Source organism: Pyrus communis, chromosome 6, assembly GCF_041283825.1.
Source record: "Pyrus communis isolate YQ-2024b chromosome 6, ASM4128382v1, whole genome shotgun sequence".
Classification (NCBI taxonomy): domain Eukaryota; kingdom Viridiplantae; phylum Streptophyta; class Magnoliopsida; order Rosales; family Rosaceae; genus Pyrus; species Pyrus communis.
Window position 1 is genome coordinate 10,036,957 of NC_142570.1, and position 24,107 is coordinate 10,061,063.

The 24,107-nt window shown below is 34.8% G+C and overlaps 1 long non-coding RNA gene and 1 pseudogene across 2 annotated transcripts; one reads left to right on the forward strand and one right to left on the reverse strand.

Annotated features, from left to right (window-relative positions):
• Positions 1 to 2,832: 2,832 nt before the first annotated feature.
• Positions 2,833 to 4,511, reverse strand: LOC137709674 (protein ROH1A pseudogene; annotated as a pseudogene). Its single transcript, XR_015963587.1, has one exon. The product of XR_015963587.1 is annotated as a protein ROH1A pseudogene (transcript).
• A 16,032-nt stretch (positions 4,512 to 20,543) lies between these two features.
• On the forward strand, positions 20,544 to 22,515 carry LOC148696270 (uncharacterized). The gene is made up of 6 exons (XR_015963256.1): positions 20,544 to 20,693; positions 20,767 to 20,971; positions 21,063 to 21,141; positions 21,499 to 21,612; positions 21,774 to 21,837; positions 22,285 to 22,515. It is a non-coding gene; the product is annotated as an uncharacterized LOC148696270 (long non-coding RNA).
• The last annotated feature ends 1,592 nt before the right edge of the window (positions 22,516 to 24,107 follow it).

The window sequence follows — 24,107 nt, forward strand, 5'->3', positions numbered from 1 at the left end:
TCATAAAATGTCGTTGTTTACTACTTCATATGGGATGGACGTATCAAGTTATGAACCTATTTGGAGGATATTGTCCAAGCTGTTGAAGTGCCTACGTGCATTGTTCTAATCATCGAGATAGGAGTACTCAAATTTCAGTCCTCTTTCAACATTGAAAAAAGAAATGCTACTAAGCCAAAAATTTGTTGATATCTGCTTTTTATTTACTATAAGAGTTATGTCTTTTACTCAAAGTAAAGCTACATACAACAAATTGGTTTAACCTTAAGCCTTCAACATAATCAGTTTGGATATAAGTATAGTATCTATAGAAAATACATGAGCATAAGTGGAATTTACAAAGTTACGGACCTCATTTCTCATAGAAGTTGAATTACTGACAAATAATTTCTATATTAATATGATTTCACATAAACATATAAAATTCACGTAATAAAAGTTTCTCTCCTAGGATAAATGTGGCTATAGTAATGTTTGTTTCTAGTTTTATTCCCCCTTTGTTATGGGTAAGACTTGAAAACCATACCAATTAGGCAGATTCCATTGATGAGTGATAATAAAAAAAAAAAAAAAAAAAAGAACATAATTGGTGGATCGTATGTGAAATGTGAAAGAGTAATCAATAACAAATCCCAAGAGGCCTCAAAAGTCACAGGAGTGCTCTCCTGTTTTGCCAAAAACAAAGTCACAGGCTTGGCTGGTCCATATGGCTTATTGGTGTGGTGTCTGGTCCACCTTTTGGAATAAGTTGTAGGTATGCATTTCAGCAGTCTTGCATGTGATATTATACTTTGTTGCCTACATCAAATTTCAATGGCTATTGGCTAGTCCTTCCAACTTTCATAATACTAAAATTCCAAGTCATGATATAGAGTTATGATGGCATAAAAGGTTGTACGATGTAGCGTGATTTCATTGTATATGACATCATAATTCGAACATTGTGGGACCATGATTTTTCAGAATCAGAATAAAATAGATCGAAATATATATACCTCAGAAGTCTGTCGGTCATGGGCCAACGATGCCACCATATCCTGTTGTGCTCTGAAAAGGTAGTTGAAGTCCGCTAATTTCGCTAAGATTGACCATTCTTGTTTACCACAAGATACGGAAACCTAATCCGATTGGAAATCATATAGATTTCCTATATTCTTAGAGATTCCTACAAACTAGAGATTGACATGTAGCGCAAGTAATCACACTTCTAAGTGAAAATACCTACTTCTAGATATCTTCTTGGACTCTCCCGGTTTAATATGGATTCAATATCCTAAAAGGTCTCTCTTGACTAGTATAAACACACCCATCTTGGGTTCATTTCTGGTGATGCAATTATCTCATACTTTATTCTCTTGCCCACTTCTTGAATCTTATATTGCTTACTAACTTGATCGTCGGAGAGCCTTTGGCCTGTATCCCATCGATACCTAAGGTTAATCGTGGTTGTTTCTCTTTTACAAGTAGTCGAATTCGTGTATCTCCTCCGTCTGTCGAGGTGCGTGAATTTGGTTCCAACAAACATTATTCTCTTTATTATCATCTAAAATAATTTAGGCTCAAATGTTAATGGTCCCTAAGTTTTTGTCGTTGGGTCAATTTAGTCCATATGTTTTCAATTCGGCCAATTTGATCCTTGTGTTTCTCTCCATTAGCCAATTAAGGACATTTCAATCTAATTTCCGTAAATTTTTTTTATAAATTATTTATAAACTAATTTACAAAATTATTATTTGATTTAAAATATTTAAAAATGAAATAAAATTAAAAATTAAAAGAAAATTTATTCTCCTCCCAACTCCCCGACTTCCTCCCTAACATTACCCCATCTTTTCTATGTCACAACCTTAACCATTTTTCAAATTGGAAGTTTTATGTGTTATTTCTCATGGATTTTCATTTTTCTGTAAAGAGAAAAGGTAATTCTATCTCATATAATTTTTTTATGAATTTTGTAAAAGAGATTGGATGAAATGTCTTTAATTGGCTAACATAGACAAACACGAGGACTAAATTAGCCAAGTTGAAAACACGGAGACTAAATTGGCCATATGACTATAACACAGGGACCATTTTGACATTTAAGCCAATAATTTATAATAAAAAAAAAATTATTCGATTTAGAGACCAGTTTGCCATCTATATAAATAAAAGTTGGTGATATAATTATATGCATATTACTTGTTATTAGAATTGTCAATTTGACACATATTACATATAAATTACTAAATGTTCTTCAAATTAAACAAACCTCTTTTTTCTCGAGATAATCATTAGATAATCAAATTAAATAAACATTTCAAACTAAGACTTTGTAAACTGAAATGATAATACGTCGTGTAAGGAGGAATGCAGCCAAATCCGATCCTAGCCAGTCTCAACATTTGTTTAACAATTTTAATTTATTATACAATCTGTACAGAATAATATTTTAGTTTACTCTAATTTACTAGTTAGTGACAAAATAATAGTAAAGGGTTGTATTTGCCCCAATTGCGGTTATAACTTTACACTTTCGGTTGGTAGTATCTGTAGCACTTTTTTGAGTATATTGAAACTTGAACGCCAAACCGAAGCTACAGAACCCCAACAACCTGGGTATTGTAAGACCTAGTAATTCTTATTTTGTCTTCATCAGGAGATATTTTGAGTTGTAACTAGAACATATATTTCTTATCACGTGACACAATTCAGATATAGAGATATGTGGTTAACTACACACAAAAATCCTTATTTTTCTGACTTCCTCGATTGCTAACAACTTTCTCATCTAAAATCTAATGTTAGATGTATGGAAATTTTGCATGAACAAATACTGACAAAGATGAGAAATGAGACAACTGAAGAACCACTGAATCTTTGATGATTTCAAATTTAATCAAACAGAAAAGAGAAAACACCAACTGAATTGGGTATATACATTTTCTCTTTTCAATTAGAGTGCTACACTCAAATAAACAAAAATTAACACAAAAACATGGAGAAAAAAACAGAGTAGGTAAGCAAAGCATATACTTCAGCACAATCTTATAGACTGAAGCCATTAGGCTATTAGCTATATATACTCCTACAAGAAGAAACCCCTTTAATAACTAAACTAATCCACTTTCCAAGATCAAAAAAAATAAAACCATCTTCCAATTGTTCATGGCCCATTGAGCAATATGACGCCGAAGAACGAGTTTCTGACCGGTTAGGACCCAAGTATTATTCTTTACATGATTGGCGCAGAGTGTTTACCGCCTTGGTCCAACACCTCAAGCACCTCGGTCCTGCTCCTCACCACCCTATGAAACAACTCTCTGATCTGCAGCTGCAAGGGCACCAAACCCTCCTCCATCCTCCTACAATTCTCCGCCAGCTCTGCCACCTGCGCCGCCACCTCCTCCAGCTTCTCCGCCTCCGCGGGGAACTGAAACGAGTCTGCAAATTCAATCAAAGACTGCCCCAATTTCTCCATCCTCTGCATCTCCTCAAGCAATCCTGCCGACCCCTTCTTCTCTTTCTTCTTCCACTCCTCGGCGATCTTCTCCTGAAGGCTGATCATGGACTGCGCCCAGGACAAATTCCTCGGGACCGGAAAGTGAGTTATCAACCCGGTTCTCTCTTGGCACGGAATCGCCGTCACCAACATCCACATCACAGACAACATGATCGCACTCATTATATACACCGGCTGAGCCAACCCAGAGGCCTCATTGCCCTTCGGTGCCACCAAATTGCTCGACATCGCTTGAATTTGCTTTGCTGCCGACCAGCCTTTCGACATTCCCCACGACAAGGCCCGAAAATGCCCGACAGCTCGGTCTTTACTTGGGGCGGCAACACCCTGTCTGCGACCGAAAGACCAAGATCTCTCGGTTGCTTTGTTTGCTCCTCCTTCCTTGTCCTCCACCGCCATCGCCGTCACCAGAGAATGCAACGCCCTTTTCGCTCTTCGCACCTGGCCGTCACCAAGTGGCCTCTGTTCCAAAGCTGAGACCGCAATCTCAGCCAGCTTCTGAAAATGCCTGATCGACTCGATTCCGTGTGAGACCGCGTTGCAAATGTCCAGTGCTTTGACAACGCGGTCCAAAAACTCGGGGACGAGCCGGTCGAGCGGGGCCTTGGTAATCTGTGATGGGTCTCGACCCATCAACAGAACGGCTTTGAACTCGGCCTCACAGCAGAGGAAGACGTCGAGGAGCTTCCGGACCCAAGCGATTGATAAAATCGGGCCGGAAGGGCAGTCCTCCGGCGGAGATAGGAGGTCGGAGAAGCGATCCGCGACGTCCTTTTGGAAGTGTTCAAGGTCTTCGAGCTCCTGTTCGTGGTTTCCGTCCATGGACACCACCTGGTTTCTTCGGATGCTGATTCGGTTCAGAAACGAACCCTGATTATCTGTTGCGCCCATTTTCTGGATTTTCGATTTTGTTTATTCTCTCCTGAGATTGAAGAGTAAGAAGAAGAGAGAAATGGGAAGCAGGAGGGGGGGAGAGAGAGAGAGAGAGAGAGAGAGGGAGTAATGTCGAAAGATAAGGGGAGGCGAGTGGTTTTTGGCAGTTAAATATGGTGCGAATTAATGGGGCCACGGATTGTCGGGGACGAGACCGTTTCTTGTTCCTTTTTGTGCACGCTGACTCGGGATTTTGTTCCAAGATTAGCCTTAACATTCCCTTGTAATTACCAGCCCAATACAAAACATTTTGTCTCACACCATGCGAGACTGATATCTATGTGGTGGATTTGATAGTGCGTTGTGATTTTTTGTGGGTTAGTGTGACTTATTAGTTGTCACAGATAAGTTAACGACCCATTGTAAAGGTTTCTACGTAAATATCACATTATTTGTAAAAGAAAAAAATGACGTGAAGCAACATAAAACTAATTCATGAATATACTACATGGTAATTAGCAAACAGGAAATTTGGACGAAGATTAGAGATAAGGAAGAAAACTAAAGCTAAATTATTCGTGCTAGAAAAGAAAAAAATAAAACTTGATTACATGACAATGAACTACAAGGAAAATATTACTTTACGACATGCTTCACATTTCAAAGTGTAAATGTTCTTTTAACGTACTCTTCAAGCTTTTGAGCCTATAAAAGCAAATATGTTTAGTTCAGCGATTAAGTACGTTTTATTTGCATCCTGAGATGATTAATTAATATGCAATAATAATTCTCACTTCATGTAATGCTAGAGAGATTGTCTTTTAATATCATATTCTGTAAATTAAATGATGTAGCGGTTGATGATTAAACTTTTTTTAATGATTTAAAGAAGTCCAACTAAGAACCACCATATCATATAGTTTATATAACATGACTTAAAAAGATGATCTCCCTAACATTTTCCTTTTCACTTCATTCATCTCATTCTCGCATCCTCATCTCTATATAATATGATAATAGTCAGGAGTTATTTATCAAAAGATTTTAAGACCAAATTCCGAAGTTATGACCAACTCAAAGCCTCTTCCCTGCACGGTGAATGGTCTTCGTTATCGAAGGTTTCATTATTCTCAAAAGAATTGTGATATTCATGCACATATTTTTACTTCTCACACATTCATTTTCAATTTTCACTTTCAGAACAAGTGAATTGAAAAAGATTAATAGATAAAATTAACAAGGATGTGTGAAAAATAAAAAGTGAATAGTACTAACATTCACAAAATTCATATTATTATAAGCCCATGCATTTAGTTGTACAATAATTATATTATCTAGATATTGAATGACTATTTGAACCCCAGCGGTTAGTATTTGCACTGTTTGGGCACAAAAGTGAGTCACTAAAGAGATTTATTTTGACTAAAATGATCAACTTTTGATATTAGGTTTTTAAAATGATTCATTTTTAGCATGTTGTTGGTATATAATCGATATATCATCAATATTTGATTTTGATCATTTCAACAACTAAATGTCAAAAGTGAATCATTTCAGCCAATTACCTTTAACGAAAATGACTTTCTTGCATTTTTTTTTACAAGAATTTAATGAAAAATAAAGCATGTTTATGGGCTAAGCTTGAGCATTATCTCTCCGACGTAATTAGTTTGTTCAGTTTGAAATGTGAAACCTAGATTTAGCACTCTATATTATCCATATTGTTAAGTATGGAGGAGAAAGTGTGTAATAAACCTCATTTTTCATCACATTATTGTTGGATAAGAAAATTAATATTACTAAGGAATTCTAAAATGGTAGAACTAAAAATTATGGAATTTTACTTTTTAAGATTTGTGAATTTTCTTGTTTCGCTAACTTAAAAGAACAACAGAATTTGAATGCCAAGTTTAATGTGGGTATAGAGTCATTAATATATAAATGAAAGATAGTTATGAAATGTGCTGGTAATTGTGGTGGCGAAGGCAGTGGGTGATGGTGGCTACGATGACGATGGCGGCAATGATGGGTGGGTGGTTGTGCCACTCATGGTTGAGTTTCCTTTTTTGTATTTTTTATTTTGAAACTCTCACTCATAAAAATTAGGAAATAACACATTTTATATGAAATTTGGTTAAATTTCATGTTTTTTTTTTTTTTTCTACATAGACATTCTAAATGTCTATGTTTATAAATCCAAACAAGAGAATTGGTGCATGTCAATTTATAAACTTTGAACTTTGTTCAAATTTCAAGTTTATTTCCCTTACTCAAACATAGTCTTAGAGAAATGCAAATTCCACATATGTATATTTGTGTCCAGTTTGGAGATTTACATGCAAATGAAGAGTAAGGAGGTTGAGTTGTGTGATGTAATCATCTAGAGGAGAAGAAATTTTTCAACGTGTCGAGAACATGACCCATTACACAAAGTGTCATAATGCAATTAGCCCCTTGCGATTCACTACAATGCTTTCAGCATGATCCACATCCGCTCCTACCTTTGCTTTCCCCACCTTTTATTTTCCTAACTGGATTTATATGGATGCGACACACAAGTTTTAAGATTTGTTCAGTATTGTTTTTGAGGTGTGAATTCAATGTTACATAGCATCTTGTGTTACAGATGTTTTATTTGCTAGATTTGTTTTTCATAATTGTTTGGATTTTTTTTATTTTTAATTATGGTCATTCATGTTTCATACTATTCAATATTACGTATCATTAAAAAAAATATAATTTTGTTGCGTTAGCTTTTAAATTGTTAAGTTTTATTAGCTTTTTTATTATAAGATTATTGTATTGATATGATATACATATAAATGAATTGAATATCAATGACAAGTATGTATCATTTCATACTAAATGAACAATGTCACTATGGAATACGCTTTGTGGCACACATGACTTTATTCTAATTTTTCACATCGTTTTTCGTATACAAGTGACAGTTTACAACGAGAATTGAATCCAAAATGTAATTTAGAGCGGGTTCAGTTTCACCAATACGTGAGACTTATAAACCGTTAAACACTAATTTTTGTTAAAAATGCGATCACACATCGTAAATCATAATTGATGTAGTGTACGTGACACATAAGTCCTAAGGTGGTAATGAGACTAGGATTAAAAGTGATGGATAAAAATTTGTACTTTAATCTTTGTATTATATGCAGCAGCAGCAATGATAGTAGTTTGCTAGGGTTTATGGTTTCTGAAAAGACTTCCTAGTCGGTTTCTCAAAAGACATTACCAGATGACCATGTGCTAAACTTCATGAAATTAAGGACAGCCGAAAAATGTTAAGACTAAAAAAACCAGTTGTTTGGTGAAAACAAAGCTCAAACTAGATGGAATATAGTGCCAAAAGGGAACATTCTTTGTCAAGAAATTAATGCATTTTACCGGCCATGCACCGCGTGTGAAACTTAGAAGCTGAGAGATGGAGCCGGCTTCATTGCCATAGATCTATTGAAGTCAATTATGTTGGGAAAAAAAAAGATTAGGATGGGGGGTTGCCCCATCTCCCACATGATGATATTTGATGGTAACGACATTGAATTGTTAATTGTGGGCCTGTGGCGTAAATGAGAGAGAAAGAAAACCAGTGTGGGTGATTAACAAATTAAATAAAAATTCTAAATTAGGACTTTGATTAGGGTTTAGAGTTAAAATTCTTACAAACTAAGGTGGATAAAATTCTTATAGACTAAAAAACCTGCATCGCCCAAATTTAGAATAACCTGTATGTAGCCAAGCTCACTCAACCCAAACACAATAAAAACCCTACCTTAAACCATAACATAAATCATAATTACTAGCGGATCTAAGAAAGAATAAATCTCTAGCGATTTAAGCACATAATGATGAAGAAGAATCGCATAATAGTGACGGAGAGTCCTGATTCGAATAAGAATAAGATGACCAAAAACACATGAAAAAATTGTAGCAAACTCCTTCAAATCAGAGGTAGAACTAAAGATAGAAAAATAAACTTAAGGAGAACGTTATTCGTTAACATGAAAGTGACTTAATAGTTGTGGTTTTGGTTTTCTTTAGAGCCTGTGACCGTGGTTTCTCTATATTTTATTATTGTCTAAGGATGAGGTGACTAGGACACCAAATACGTGTCCACTGATGTTTGAACGGCTAGAATGTTTTGATTAATTAATTAGAGGTTACTGTTTTTGTTGTTGTATTGTTTGGTAACTGTTTATATAGTTAGCCGGCCAAATCAAAATAATATTATGATATCTGATCTATCTGTCAGTATCCTAGCCATTGAGTTATAAGCTGATGCCAACGTAGAATGTCACGTGAATTGGCATGTGATTTTCACTTCATCTCAAATGGCTTAATGTTGACCTAGCATCGAAACGGTTACTGTGAAATGATTAAATATTAATATTCAAACTTTGAAATATTAACATATTTCTCACTGTTTTATGCAGGCTGGTTTCGATTGAGTCAGATTTGAAATTAACGGCCGATTAATTTTAAAGTTTTAGAAAAAAGTATAACGTTAATAATTCATTTCCTAATGTCGATGCGATCAGTCATGCCATGCACCACTTGATTGACGGACCGACTGTTGCTTTTATATTGAGTCTTGTTAGAGTAAATATAGAAATATAGAGAATAATTTGAATGATGATTTTAAGGTATGATTTGAATCGTTTTTTTAAAGTGTTATTTGCCTTCACTCGAATAAGTTTGCTAAAGGGTTTTTGGCAAGTCACTTCTAGGATACAACAAAGTATGGAATATTCGATTAGCAAAACCGAATTGTATTCCTTTAGAAATATCTAGAAAAAAATTGTATGAATATGATGGAGAGAAAAGAGAGTAAGGAATATAGAAACAAATTTCTAAAAATTGTGTGTGAAACATTATGCCACAATAGGTATTTATAAGCATTAAAACACCGTTCATCGAGTCCTTTCATTTTAATTAAAGATATACAACCATTCTTAATAGTGTTGACCCAAAATACATGTTTTCTATTTAGAATTTTCAGAAAATAAATATTAATTATTTATATCTTTTAATTCTACTCATACAATTTGAGTAAGCATCATGTCTTTTAACCAAAAGTTGTAGTTCAACCAAAAGATACAAGGTTGAATTAAATCCAACCTTTTGGTACCATCATTTTCGTATACACATGCTGCACAATGCAGCACCAATATATATACATACATATATATATATATATATATATATATTATAGTATGTCATATGTTGCAATGCTTCACTCGAAGAGAAGCAATGGTTGGGCAAATACTGAACTTTTCAGCCAACAAATATATGAATATATTATTGAAATATTCAACAATCCTTCCCTATCTTAAGAATATATAAAATAGTATTACAATAATTCTCTCTTTATAATTAATCACAAGCATACCGATATAATCATGAATGCAATAAAGGTGTCTTTCGAATTAAACCTTTAATTAGTGTAAGTAATTCAAAGTTATAACGAATATGATGGTGAACTAAGTTTAAACCACCTATTTTTTTTGTTAAAATCGGAATCACTACACACATGATTATGTCTTATTTCCTTAAAGAAATTTCTAAACTAATTAAGCACTATTATGGCCTTGTGCTTCATCCTAGTTTCATAAACATTTACAAGAGAAAACCCAACTGTTGGCAGAAGCGCCACCACTTCTTATGTTCATATAGGTGAGGTTCCTTCCCATGTCCCTGCTACTATAGACATAACTACAAATAACCTCATTAAGAGATAAAACTCATCCTCCTAAACGTAGTAGTCTTGTACTGATTATCCTGGAATGAGCTATGTATTAATTTTCAGAGCTTTCACAACCACTTAACAATAACTTGTTATTACCCATTAAACTTCTAAACTAGTGATGTTCTAGATAAAGTCAGGTTACCATAATTGGTGACTAATTTTCAGTAAAGGGTTTTAGCCCCATTCCACTAGATGTACTGACTACCAAAGCTCTTGAAAGTGTTTTCGTTAATTGGTAACTAATTTTCTGTAAAGGGTTTTAGCCCCATTCCACTAGATGTACTAACTACCAAAACTCTTGAAAGTGTTTTCGTTAACGGATCAGCCAAATTATTATTTGATTTAACATAAATAATATTAATAACTTCATCAGTTATTAATTGCTTGACATATTCATGTCTCAAGCTAATATGTCTAGACTTTCCATTGTATACCTTATTGTATGCTCTAGACAAAGTAGCCTCACTATCACAGTATAAAGAAATGGATGGCATTGGTTGTGGTCACAACTCTATTTCCAAAAAAAAATTTCTAATCCATTCCGCTTCTTTACGTGTTGCCACTAATGTTATAAATTCAGATTCCATAGTTGAATGTGCTATACATGTTTGCTTCTTCGAAGCCCAAGATATTGCTCCTCCGGCAATTGTAAAAATCCACTGTGATGTAGACTTATTATCATTAGCACTTGTTATCCAACTTGCATCTGAATATCCTTCAAATACTGCTGGAAACTCATAGTAAGCTAAACTCAGGTTTATAGTTCTTTTAAGATAACAAAAAATTCTATTTATTGCTTTCCAATGAGTAGTACTTGGATGACTAATATATCTAGAAAGCTTGCTTACTGCAAATGCGATTTCTGGCCTGGTACAGTGTATGACATACATTAAACTTCCGATTACACTAGCATACTCAAGCTGTACAATGGACCTACCAGAATTATTAAGCAAAGTTTCACTAGGGTCATAAGGGGTATTTGCTTCTTTTATTTGTAGATGCTTAAACTTAAGAAGCAATTTTTCTATATAATATGACTGACACAAAGCGTAATCCCTACTATACTTTTTTACTTTAATTCCCAAGATAGTATCTACTTCATTCAAGTCCTTCATCTTAAATTTTGAATTTAGATACTTTTTAGTTTCAGATACAACTTTCATGTTTGTACCAAAAATTAGCAAGTCGTCGACATATAAACATATAACAACACCATAATCATTTGTGAATTTAGAGTATATGCATTTATCAGCACTGTTATGTCTAAATCCATATGATAAAATGACAAAATTAAACTTTTCATGCAATTGTTTAGGTGCTTGCTTCAATTTATATAATGACTTTACTAATTTACAAACCTTATTTTCATTCCCAGGGAGAACAAACCCTTCTAGTTGTTCCATATAGACTTCTTCATCTAAATCACCATTTTAAAAAGCTGTTTTCACATCCATTTGATGCACATGCAAATTATATAAAGATGTCAATGCAAACAATATTCTAATAGATGTGAGCGTAGCTACTGGTGCATATGTATCGAAATAGTCTATTCCCCTTTTTTTTGCTTAAAACCTTTGGCAACCAACCTGGCTTTAAATGTCTGAATAGACCTGTTTGTATTGTATTTTCTTCTGAGTACCCATTTACAACCTATTGCTTTTGATCATTGACGCAAATCTACTAAAACTCATGTCTGATTAGATATTAATGATTCAAATTCATCATCTATAGCCTCTTTCCAAAAGGTTGCATCTCTTGAAGTCATTGCTTCGCTTAGACATTTAGGATCATCCTCAACATTCAACACTATGGGTATTTTTTTAAGAACCTTTGTTCTATTTCCTTCGACTAAAAATACAATAGATTGAGATGAAATAAAATCAGAGCCTAGAGTCTTTTATTTTCTTACTCTTTGGCTTTTCCTTGGTTCATTAATAGTTTCATATTGTTTTCTTTTCTCACCTTGAGAATGACTACTAGCCAGATTAGAGAAAAGTGTTTGATCATTCTCTTTTCCAGACATTGAGTAGTCATTATAGAATTTATTTTCTATAAATTCAACATCTCTAGACTCAACTATTGTAATTGAGTCTAAATTAAGCAACCTATATACCTTTGAATTTTGTGCATATCCTACAAATATGCTTTTAATTCCTCTTGGACCCAACTTGGATCTCTTAGGGTCTAGTGCCTTGTAAAAGGCTACACAACCCCTTACTCTCAAATATGACAAATTTGGTTTTCTTCCTTTCCAAATTTCATATGGTGACACATGTGTCTTCTTAGATATAATTCTATTGTGTATATGGCATGCAGTAAACAATGTTTCACCCCATAAATATTTTGGAGTATTAGCATTAATCATCATAGAATTAATCATTTCAGCAAGTTTCCTATTTTTTCTTTCTGCCAAACCATTTTGTTGTGGTGTATAAGGTGCAGTTCTTTGATGTATAACACCATGCTCTTCACAAAAAATATCAAATTCATGTGCAAAATATTCACCACCTCTATCACTACGAAAGCATTTAATTTTCCTTCCTTTTTGGTTTTCAACTTTAGATTTATAACGCTTAAAACACTCAAAGGCTTCATCTTTATTAGACAATAAATAAACATAAGTGAACTTAGAACAATCATCTATAAATGTGATAAAATATCTTTTTCCTCCTCTTGTTAAAACACCATTAAATTCACATATGTCAGAATGTATTAAGTCTAATAAATTTGTATTTCTTTCAGCAGTTGGAAAAGGTTTCTTAGTCATTTTCGCTTAAATACATGTTTCACATTTATCATTATAATCATCATTGCAAGCAATTAAACCAAGTGTGCGCATGTATTTTAAAGATCTGAAATTTATATGTGCTAAACGTAAATGTCATAAATGAGAGGAAGATTTAACAATATAAGCAGAAGAATTCACTTTATTATTAATACTTAGTTTGAACTTCACATCACAAGAATACTCCTTCCTAACAAACGTTCCATTTTTCGACATTATTAACTTGTCGGACTCTAGAACAGTTTTTATACCGTTCTTAAATAATAAATTTGCAAACACAAGATTCTTTCTAATTTCTGGAACATGCAGTACATTAAGCAATGTCAATTTCTTCCTAGAAATAAACTGAAGTTCAACGGTTCCTTTTCCTAGAACTTTGGCGGAATTATGATTTCCCATTAAAACCTCTTGATTGTTCGTTGGTGCTTCATATGTCATGAATTGTTACTTGTCATTGCACACATGTATAGTAGCTCCTGAGTCGAGCCACCAATCAGAGGATTTTATTGCCACTGCCATATTCAGTTCGGTAATCATGCCAATATGTATCATTGGTACCATTGGAACAATGTTATCAATTCCAAAGTTTTCCACCATATTTGCACTATTGGTCTTATTGGCAAATTCCTCACTTGCTTTTTTTGTGTCAACAATCACAAATATAATGGCTTTTCTTTCCACAATGGTAGCAAACGTCATTTGCATTCTTTTGATTGTTGTTGGAATTGATCTTTTTGAACTTCCCTTTGTCAATTTTGACTTTGAAGTTTTTTTGTGTTTGTTTCCTTCGACAAAGTGAACTTTGGAGAAATCTTAACTTGCAAAATTCTTATCACGATTTCGAGTTTCTTCTTCAATTTGAATACTCTTTTGCAAATCCTCCAAACTAATATCTTCCACCATATGTAGAAGTTTCTTTCTATAATTATTCCATATTTGGGGTTATTTTACCATAATAACCCCAACTATCGTAGGATCCGGAATAACTATTTTAAGTTCACGAAACTTTGAGACCAAGACCAGTAATTCATGAACTTGGTCTAGGATGGGTTTGTTATCAAACATAGTGAACTCATAATATTTGAACATTAAAAATTTATCGGTATCTCTTTTCTCTATTGTGTACTTGTGTTCGAGTGTTTCCCATATTTCCTTTGGAGATTGAATGTGTGCGTACAGTTCATATAAGCGATCAGATAATGTGCCCAAGATGTGTCCTCGAAATACCAATTCATCTTCTTCACGCTTCTTTTGATCGACAACTATTTTGTTCGAGTCTTCGTCATTTGGTTCACGAATAGGCTTCAATTTCGAATCCAACACATAAATGACATTTAGAATAGTAAGCATGAAACGCATCTTATCCTTCCATCGGGTGAAGTTTGATCCATCAAATTTGTCTAGCTTGTAGACATCTTGATTGATAATCTTCAAAGCCATGTTATCAGACTTGTTCACCATGATGAAAATAACACTTTAAGATTGTTAGTGTAAATATAGAAATATAGAGAATAATCCGAATGATGACTTTGAGGTACGACTTGAATTATTTCCTTGAAGTGTTATTTTCCCCAACTCGAATGAGTTTACTAAAGGGTTCTTGGCAAGTTACTTCCAGTATAGAACAAAGTATGGAATATTCGATTAGCAAAACCGAATTGTATTCCCTTAGAAATAATTAGAAAGAAATTGTATGAACGTGATGGAGAGAAAAGAGAGCAAGGAGTGTAGAAACAAATTTCTAAAAATTGTGTGTGAAACATTATGCCACAATAGGTATTTATAGGCATTAAAGCACCCATTCATCGAGTCCTTTCATTTTAGTTGAAGATATACAACCCTTCTTAATAGTCTTGACCCAAAAGACATGTTTTCTATTTAGAATTTTCAGAAAATAAATATTGATTATTTATCGTTTAATTCTACTCATACAATTTGAGTAAGCATCATGTTTTTTAACCAAAAGTTGTATTTCAACTAAAATATACAAGGTTGAATTAAATCCAACCTTTTGGTACCATCATTTTCGTACACACATGCTGCACAACACCAATATATATTATATATATTATATTCATATATATATACACACACACACATATATAACATATATATATATATATATATATTATAGTATGTCATATGCTGCAATGCTTCACTCGAAGAGAAGCAACGGTTGGGCAAATACCCAACTTTTCAGCCAACAAATATATAAATATATTCTTGAGATATTCAACAAGTCTTTGCCTGAATTTGTGTGGGAGTAAAACTTGACCCATATGTCCATGCCAGGGAATCAGATTCTCACTAAACAAACCATAACTATATAGGATTACTTAACTAGCTCTTATTTTAGTTTGTACTCATATCTGCTCTTGACATGCACAACTCAGAGTTCAATAGACCGGTTAAAAAGTTCTGAGTTTAAATCTTATGCGCATGGTTATTGAATGAAATAAATAAATAACATAAGTCCACTAGTTTGAATATGGTTAAATAACAACAGTGGAATAGTTTGAATATGGTTATTGGTTGGGTAGGTTTTACACACACACACACACACACACACACACACACACACATATATATATATATATATATATATATTGTAGGCCTATTTGATTGAATTGTATAAAGGACAAAGAGGGAGAGGGGCCGGCGGCAAAGAAGAGAGATATGTAATTTTGAGGTGCGTGTTGTATCACCCCTTTATTTATAGTAGTAGGATAGGTAGAATCCTTACCCTAATAAGATTTCATCTCTAATAGGAAGTAAACTACTAAAGGGAATATACAAAGATACTCCTAGATACACTAGAATTTACACAATCACATTTCTAATCCGATAGGACTGCAACAATACATATATATATATATATATATATATATATAGGAATTCTTTAAGGAAGGAATCCCCATTTTTTTTTTTATAAAAATAGGGATTAGTTATGGGGTCCACACCATATCGAACTTTAACGATCCAAACCGTCTATTTTTTCAAGTTGCACGTCATAGATTATCCTTGCAAAATATTAGCTAAATCGGAAATATTTAAGACATCTAATTGAATTTAAAAAAATTAACAAATAATTTGTTATACAAGAAACAATGAAATTTTATCTTGAGAATTAAATAGTCAAATGATTTCGGATTGAATTGAATTTTTACAAGGATGATCTATGAATCGAGACTAACAAAATAGATGGTTCAGATCGTTGAAGTCTTGATTTATAGATCATCCTTGCAAAAATTCAATTCAATTTGAAATCATATGCCTATTTAATTCTCAAGATAAAATTTCATTGTTTCTTATATAACAAAGTATTCATTAATTTCTTTGAATTCAATTAGATGTCTTAAACATTTCCAATTTGGCTAATACTTTGTAAGGATGATCTATGAGGTGCAACTTAAAAATAGACGGGTTTAGATCGTTAAAATTTGATGTGGTATGGACTCCACAACCAATCCCCATTGTAGTGGCACAAGTATCCAACCAAAACCTATATATTCGAATGTGTAAGTCAACTATATATCATGAGGTCGCATCTCTCTACACATATTAAGGACTCAAGATTGTGACTTGTGAGAGTGCCATATGCAGTATTATGCCAGTTATGTCTGAAAGCTATGCATACAAATTACAATCCTAAACTGGTGACTCCATGGCTGCATGTCATTTTCCAATGGCATGAGGGCCGAAACATAAATCCAGTAGAAACCGATCGAATAACAAATTAAAGAACGAGATCGAGCTCGACTAAACAAGTCATCACTGAGGACTGAGGAGGCAATTTAAAAACATGAAAGACCAAACCCAAAGCCTGCAACACCATCAGCTAAGATAGATTTTCTCTCTTTATTCCACAAGGTTTTGGTATGGTACACCAACACCTTTTCACTCTCTAACTAGCTAGTAGAAATTTTTCAATGGGGGACAAATTTTGTGGGATAATTGTGAGATATTAGTGGTCTGTCGACCAGCTAATATTTTGGTGATCAACCACTAACTCACTACCACAACACAAAAGATTTATCCAGCCAAGAATGTTGCTTGCACCACAAGATGTGAGTGATGGGCCATGCTAACTTGCTCTGTTTTTGAAATATTGGGCCTAGAGCATTTCTCCTAGGCCTTTGTTGTAATAGCCAATTGGGCCAAAATCCAAAGGCAAGTATTGTTGCCCACACAACCTACGCAGCAACGCAGCCAGCCAGAACTCCGTGGGGTGATGACGTCAGCCACGCTGATGTTGCACCTGTAGCCTGAGTTATCGTTCGAAGTATATGATACTATAAAAATAAAATAACTAGTTTGTTATTATTATCATTTTTTTTTAACTAATGATATTGCTAGTTAGAGTTGTAGTAAATAATATTTAAGCGAGAGGAGAGAGGGACGACAAAGAGATGGAAGAATGTGCTCATCCGTCTAGCTTGATTGATTTTTCTTTGGCTTTGTGCTTGAATTTATACTAATTATGATGGTCTTTACTTGTTTTCAAAGTAATACAAATCATACAAAGAAATGATATTCTAGATACTATAGGATTCCTACTTCTAATTTATACAATCACATTTTTAGAATAATACTAACTAGGGTTGGAAAAAAATCCCGAAAATCCCAAACCGTACCGAAATAATCTCGAAACCGAACCAAAAACTTCCCAAACTGAAAATTCGAAACAGTTCGATACCCGATCCCGAAAGGTTTGGTACGGGATTGGGATCTCATATAGCCTTGTTCGATATTCCTGAACTGAACAGATCAATATTTTAGTATAATTTTATATATATTTGAATTAATAATGGCCATTGGATTTAATTGAGGTTCAATCTCAACCGTTTGTTGTCACCTCACTTCCTCATAGACTTCAAACTCTTCCATCTATCATCTCACTTCCATAAAGCTTCCTACATCTGCTATCATCATTATGTCTGAAGCTATAATGACTTCCACCTCTTTGCTAGCACCTAGACTCTAGGCATATTGACTTTCAAATATAAAGCAATGACAACTTCGCCTTCACAATACAAAACCAACATGGCTTTCATACATAACCCTGATATTCTTTCTCCTTCTTTCTCTCCCTCATCTGAGTTCTCTCTGATTTCTCAATTGCCCAACCAATGCAGCCACCACGCACCACCACCAAATGACTTCGTGGTGCAACCACCACATGTCCACCACTACGTCGCACAGCCACCATGCTGTGCAGCCACCGCGGCTCGCTTGTTGATTCTTTGTCTCTTAATCTTTCCCCCTTCCTTATTATCCACCTTTGTCGGTGCCGTGGGAAATCTTTGCAGGGAAAATGGCCAATCCCGAACCGTACCGAAATCCTAAAATTTTTTCGGGAATCCCAAACTTTTGGTTCAGTTTTGGTTTTTGGAATCTCATCCTGAAATAGATTGGTTCGGGATTTGGGTTATGAGTTTTGGTTCGGGATCCCGTCCCGAACCACCCTTAATACTAACTGCAACATTCTCCTTGAGTGTGTATAACTAAATAAGTAGTCGCATAAGATCTTAAGGTAATTGTGGAAGCAATAGATGAAATCTTTTCATCAAACACATGAACTACATACGTGAGGTTCCAAGTATGGATGCATATAAAAGTATAATCTCACCTGAAGAAGGAACAAACAGAGTTAGACTAACAACGGTGTGGTTTTAGCTAGAAGGACTCTGATGCCTAATTCAGAAAGACTGTAGGAAATAATAACAATATGGTGAGGGTTCTTAATTACCTGAATAAAGTGGTTGATCTTAGCTATTTATACAGAACTCAGGAGTTAACCTTAACGTCCAGGTTCGTTGAACCTCTTAGTAGAGTGTTCCTAGGGCTTTCATAAAGAATGTGTCCCATTAGCCCGTTAGGGTTTGACTAACAGTCTACTATTTTGTCAAGTATAGAGTAATTATATGTGATAAGTTATACACGTGGTGTGTTCCCATTGGTCGGGACATTTTATGTTGCTACACTTGTAATCTAAGGAGAAAATGTGAGTTAATGCAATGTCGATGCTTGAGATTAATAAGCAGTGGTAAATGCACATGTCAAGGGTATGGCCAATCCAATGTGGGTACCTCATTAAAACTTTGCCAAGTTAGCAAAAATCCAGTTAGAAAAAAATTCTCTTGATTTAAGGAAAAAATAGTACACTAAGGCCAAGTGAGTATATTATAGAATACTCCCCTAGAACTCCCCATGAGAACCTTTGCAATTGAAACAGTGTAGGTAATACAACTCCTCAAATAAGTTTTAGGAAAGTAAACTTTGGTGGCGACTCCATGAAGAGATCAGCGAGGCTTCCTTGGAATCAGATCTGCTTGACTTCAATTTTCTAATACTTTGCTGATGTAGACGCAATAAGCTTGGCATGGTCTCTTAGATCGTCTAGTCAATACAAGCGAAATTGTCTTCATTAGTTATTGTCGGGACTCAACGATGGATGAAAACATTCAAGTGTTTCAAACATGCTCAACGAAAGCTCTATTGCGCACGTGTGGCTTTGTGTAAGGCGATGAGCTTAGGAAAGTCTAAGACATCACAACTAAGGTCTATTTCGTGGACCTCCAATATATTGTGGTGTTCCTGGCAGTAAAGACATAATTCATCTTTGAGAATGTGACTTGTGCGGGTTTGATGCGTTAGCATAACTAACAGGGTAAACATTACTTCAAAATTTTCAAGGGGGTTGGATCCTGAATTGCATAGGGATGGAATAAACCTAAATTCCGTAGTACCTTGAAAGCATCATAAAACTTCTTTAACACTATTCTAATAATGGTGTACATGCACATAGAAGGAGATGTTCAGCCTAATAAAACTTTGGATTCCATAACCTCTACAGAGGAGTCAGTTTATATTTAATGTACAAGTGATCATGGGCAGTTCAAATGGCAACCAAGATATTTTCATAACAAGGCTCAAACCTCATGCCGAGAAATGGACAATTTTTTTTTCCAAGATCAACATCTCAGTTTTTTACTTTACTCGTGAGTCAGCTTTCTCATACTATTCTAGAGTCTAAGTACGATTCATGTCAACTACAGAGGCTTCAACTTTAGCCAATTTGGAATGATTTCTTTAGAGAACCCACAAGCGACATAGTTTTACTTACATATATCTAATTGATCAATTACTCACATAGAGAGTGAACTCCTTGATCAAATTGAGGGGGTGTTCGAGGCTTATACAAATTATATATATATATATATTAAAACCCAGTTTTTGGGTTACATTGATTTATAGTGTGCAGACGGATTTGCCCTTCATTTTCTTCAATGTTTTCTGATTTTGGTGGGATTTTATAGTGGAATGGCCATTTTACCCTTGGTCATGTGTGTTGCACGTGCGTGGCTATCAGGTTTTCTAGGGAAGATACTGAAGTGTCTTTCATTTCTCTCTTTCTTCTTCTTTTCTTCCACCTCTTCCTTCGCCGAAGCAACTAAAAATAAAAAACCTACTCGCGACTTCTTCCTCCCAATTTCGGAGCTTCTCTCTCTTCCACTCTCTCTCTCTCTCTCTCTCTCTCTCTCTCTCTCTCTCTCTCTCTCTCTCTCTCTCCTCTTCATTGAAGCACCTCCATACACAGGCGTTGTTTCTCCCGTAATTATATATTTAATTATTTGAAAGTTAGTTCTTCTCTATAAAATTCTTGAGCTTTTGATTACCTAAAATTTTCAATTTTCTACGATATAGGGTTTTTGGATAATTTCATGATTTAGTGATCCGCACATTTTCCATAACCCTCTTTACGGAAGGTAAGCAATTTATCTTGCCTTAGATTTTAAAAAATTATTTACAAAAGAAATTTATAATCTGGTGATTTTCTAGGGATCCAAGGATTGAAAAAGCAAGGAAAGCAGGGAAGAAGGTTGGAAAAGCAGGGCTCTTTCATTTGCTTCCATAATTTCGTCCCCATATCGCAGTGCAGTTCTTGCTATGATCTTCGTTTTCAGCCCTATTTTGCTTCGGGAACCTATTCTTGGCAAAAAAGACATCGTCCTTGAAACAGCTTGAAGCTCCACTGGGTTTCGAGGTAAGATTTTCTCTGTATAATCTCACCAAACAATTATCAAATTATTATTGTTATTCTTCTGTTTGGAATTTGACTATTGTGATTAATTTAGATTTTTCAGGAAGCGGGAGGTTGTTTGTAGAGTGAGTGAGGTGGAGATCGAACCGCCACCGGATAGTAATAACGATGAGGTGCAATCTCGATTTTTTGTTAAATTTTGATGTTAATTTCACAACATTTTCATGTTTCTCAATTCTTATCTATTTTGTTAAATTTACGTTAGCCTTCACCATTGGCATATACCTCGCGACCTCATCATCATCTACTCAAGCTACAGATTTAACGCTGACTGTTTACAGTTTTCATATGGGTTTTTTGAATTATAAGAAATTTGGTCTTCCTAAGATTTAATTATTGTTAATTTTACGGTTTAATTGTTTTCCACTAATATGCTTGAATTGTAAATTAGTTGTATATATATTCAAAACAAAAAAAATCTGAATCTATTGCTCTGGAACTCGGCTCACCCTGGGTTTTTGTTTTTTTAGGTTTTTGTTTGTGGCTCTCGAACTTGCCTCATCCACAAATTCGGCTTTGACCGTTATTTCTCCTCCTTGGCTTCTGTTTCCATCTCTGACCTGTTCAACTTCGATTGAGCTTGAGTAAGCAGACCACACTTGCCTTCTTTTACGTCCAAGGATAATTGGTATCAAATATTGCATTTTCATTGTTCGAAGCAGGAGACACCATTTTTTTTCTTGATTTTGTTTTTTTTTTTTTTTTTTCCTGAAACTTAATGGTTCTGATTTCAATCCTCTTGCAGAAGATTGAGAACCAGAAGGTTGGAGGACAGGATGATCAAGTATTAACCCATTTTAAAAGAAAAGGTAAACCATGAAAATCCCAAAGTGATATCCCATGACCTACAACGATTTTCTTATTGATCAAATCATTATTGGAAGCCTACTCGGAGTCTCCATGTCTTGGAACGTAATTCTGGAGTTATTATTAATTTTTTTGAATTATTTGATATGGGTTTTGTTTGTTTGTGGAGTTAGATACTATTCTACTCATTTGCCGTCGGTTTTATGATTCTTGCTGTTGTGCTGCAGCGCGTTCATTAACAAACTTCCACTCCCGCAATCTCGACTTGAACACGTTGTCGATAACCTTTATCAGATTTGGGTCACTTTTGTCAATGTCCCAATTGGCCTGTCATGCAAAAAATTAATAAATTAAAATCTCATTATTATATTATATTTAACAAACATAATTATTATTTGACTAATGAAATTAACACATACAGCTAACTCATCAATTATGTGCATCTTCAGCTTCTCGAGGATGGCTCTCCAAGACTCCCAATCTGCAGCACATTTGGTACGCACCATTGCTCCTACGTCAGACGAAAAGTTGGGGCGCTTATTTGACTTCACAGTCCTTATTATTTCATCAGCAATGATTTGGTAACAACTCCCACCATAATTATGTCGGACCTGTACCGCAACTCTTTTCTTGTTGTCTGTCAACAAAAAATATTTTCATAATACTAAAGCTAAATAAAAACGCTATACAAATGAAAAAATTTCAAGGCAAACCTTTTTCCAGAACTTGCACCATTCGTTGTATTTGAAGAACGCGCACCATTGTAGGCCATCGTACCAACACTCAAAGAACAAACTGATTATAATCGTCAGAATTGGAAAGCGTTTCAAAAATGAAGTGTGAAGAACAAGGAGAGAAGAAGCACATATTTATAGGAAGGTTAGGGACTTTGCGCGACGAAGACTTTGTCGCGCAAACACCTGCAGTAAATACGGTATTTATTTCTCTGATTCAGATGCACCAAATATATTGACCTAAAATTGAACGCCACTTGCGCGACGAAACCTTTGTCGCGCAAGGGTTTGCACAGCAACGACTTTGCCGCACAATATGTATTTCAAAAATAATTACAAACAAATTTTCAGTTAAAATATGTATTTCAAAAATAATTACTACCTTAAATAAATTGATATTATATTCCATTCAATTAATACATTAAATAATTAATACCTTAAATAAATTGATATTATATTCCATAATATAAACAGATTTTCAGTTATAATATATGTCACATCCCGACCTAGGCCCCCACCACATCCGGGCTCAACTTCACCGTAGCACGATATTGTCTGCTTTGGACCCTGACCACACCCTCACGGTTTTGTTTCTAGGAACTCATATGAGAACTTCTCAGTGGGTTACCCATCCTGGGATTGCTCTTGCGCGAACTCGCTTAACTTCGAAGTTCCTAAGGAACCCGAAGCCAGTGAGCTCCCAAAAAGTCTCGTGCTAGGTAGAGAGGGGAATATACATATAAAGCATAGAGGATCCACTCCCATGGGCAATGTGAGATGTTACAATCCACCCTTCTTAGGGGCCCGATGTCCTCGTCGACATACTTTCGGCCAGGGATTGGCTCTAATACCAAACTGTCACATCTCGTCCCGGGCCTCCATCACATCCTGAGCTCAACTCCACCGTAGCACGATATTATCCGCTTTGGGCTATGACCACACCCTCACGGTTTTGTTTCTGGGAACTCACACGAGAACTTCCCAGTGGGTCACCCATCCTGGGATTGCTCTCATGCGAACTCGCTTAACTTCGAAGTTCCTAAGGAACCCGAAGCTAGTGAGCTCCCAAAATGCCCCATGATAGGTAGAGATGAGAATATACATATAAAGTGAGGATTCACTCCCCTGGGCGATGTGGGATGTTACAATATATATTTTAAAAATAATTACTACCTTAAATAAATTGACATTATATTCCATTCAATTAATACACTAAATAATTAATACCTTAAATAAATTGATATTATTTTCCATTCAATTAATAACTTAAATAAATTGGTATTATATTCCATTCAACTAATACCTTAAATAAATTGATATTATATTCCATTCATTTATTTAAATAATCAAACATGAATTAAAACATAATTAAGTCCAAATACATAACTTATAAAAAAAAACCTTAAATTTAAATATTGTCATACAAAATATAAATTTAAAACTACTATTTCGATGGTCCTCCATTCCGCTGGACTTCATAATGCCACCTATTTTAACCTCCCTCCAATGCATCCTCAATCAACTTCATCAATTGTTTG